Here is a 1,718-nt window from a genome sequence, read left to right as displayed (position 1 = left end):
ACACTTACAGAGGCCTGAGTTTGATCAGACCCACATATTAGTCACATCGTGAATTTCCAAGTGGATCTGAGAAGGCGAGCTGAGGTTCTGCTTGGACCCACCTTAAAACGGAGGCTATATTTGTTCTGGATGAAGGGCTGGGGAGCGAGGTATCCTAGATCTTGATTTCTTACCTAATATCACTGTTACATTCATTCATTCAACAAATATTTATTAAGTGCCTGTTTTGCAGTCTTTGAAAATTTTAGTGAGTATCACTTGTGAGCATTTTTAAAATACACATTTCCAGGCCCCAACCCCTAGAGATTCTCATTCTGCAGCCTCAGAGTAGAACTTAGGAAGCTGCATTTTAAACAAGGGCCTCCTTTCCTGGTGGTTTTGTTGCCCTTCCCTTTCTAAGAACTCTTAGATTCATCTTTGCTTTATTGACTAATGTTCCCGGTACATGAAACAATTCTTGGCACATAGTGAGCGCTCAGTAAATGCTTATTGAGTTAATAAATGAATAATGGCAAATTATTTTAATTAGTAGGTAGGGTTCTTATCAACTGTTACATTTCACCTAGAATTTTCTGGATGCTTTAGGAAGTAGTCTATTTAGCATTTCATAATGTAATACATGCGTATCATTCAAAGATATTCCTGATATCTGCTTTCCTCTTAGCCAACTTCAATTCAAAGCATTGATTGTCAACCTGGAGGTTAAGGGTTTCTGTGATGGGTCCAGAATTATTTTGAAATTCTCAAATCTCAACATAAAATTAAATTTAATTGTTCTTTCTATTTAAAATATTCCTGCATCTCATGTGGCACTTTTTAAATTTAATTTATTTTTTAGAGACGGGGTCTTACTCTGTCACCCAGTGGTGCAATCATAGCTCACTACAGCCTCAAACTCCTGGGCTCAAGCCATCCCCCCACTTCAACCTCCCGAGTAGCTGGGACTACGGGTGCACACCACCATGCCCAGCTAATTTTTCTTATTTTTTTCAGAGACAGAGTCTCACTATGTTGCCCAGACTGGTCTCAAACTCCTGGCCTCAAGTAATCATCCTGCGTCGGCCTCCTGAGTCATGTATTACCGGCGTGAGTCACTGCGCCTGGTTTCATGTGGCAGTTTTAGAATGGGATAGGCAGGTGTCTCTACCACCACCACTTACCACCTCTACCAGCTTCTCCATCACAAGAAGGTGTCATAGCTTCAAAAAGATTAAAAAATCACCCACCTGAGTTATAAGTAAGATGCAAAATTACAGAGATACTCAACTGTTCCTAAACCTGCTAAGTACAAAATTGTTCTAGGGATTAATTTTTCTTCTTATTGCAATAGCTTATCATGCAAGTTTTCTGTTCTTGCTCAAACATCAGCATCATTGGAATGAATACATTGCTATGCCATTTCCTGTCTTATCTCAGTGTTTTTCAGCTTGTTGAATAGAGTTAAGTGGCAGGACCATATTTTACTCTTTTCTCCTAAAAATTGAATTCATTCAACTCATTTTACCTTTAACATTTTCTCCATGAGTTAGGAAAAATTATCATAATATTCAAAAATAATGTCTCCCCAGAATAATGATCATTCCCTTAGCCAAAAGAGAAGTATAAGAAAACTAAAGGAAAGTACTTCTTGGGACAGGGATACTTAAGTCATTTAGTATTATACTCTACATTCATACCTAAGTTTGATTACTATTTCAGAGTTTCGTATGAGTAGAAAT

General features: G+C 38.0%; 1 protein-coding gene across 8 annotated transcripts in view; it reads left to right on the top strand.

Annotated features, from left to right (window-relative positions):
* CADPS (Ca++-dependent secretion activator) overlaps positions 1-1,718 on the top strand; it is a 524,321-nt gene that overhangs the window by 165,353 nt on the left and 357,250 nt on the right. The gene's annotated exons all lie outside the window — the stretch shown is intronic.

The sequence above is a fragment of the Propithecus coquereli genome, unplaced genomic scaffold (genome assembly GCF_000956105.1).
Source record: "Propithecus coquereli isolate 6110/MARCELLA unplaced genomic scaffold, Pcoq_1.0 Scaffold1, whole genome shotgun sequence".
Taxonomy (NCBI): Eukaryota; Metazoa; Chordata; class Mammalia; order Primates; family Indriidae; genus Propithecus; species Propithecus coquereli.
The sequence above is the reverse complement of the archived record's forward strand: the minus strand, read 5'-3'. Positions and strand labels throughout refer to the sequence as shown.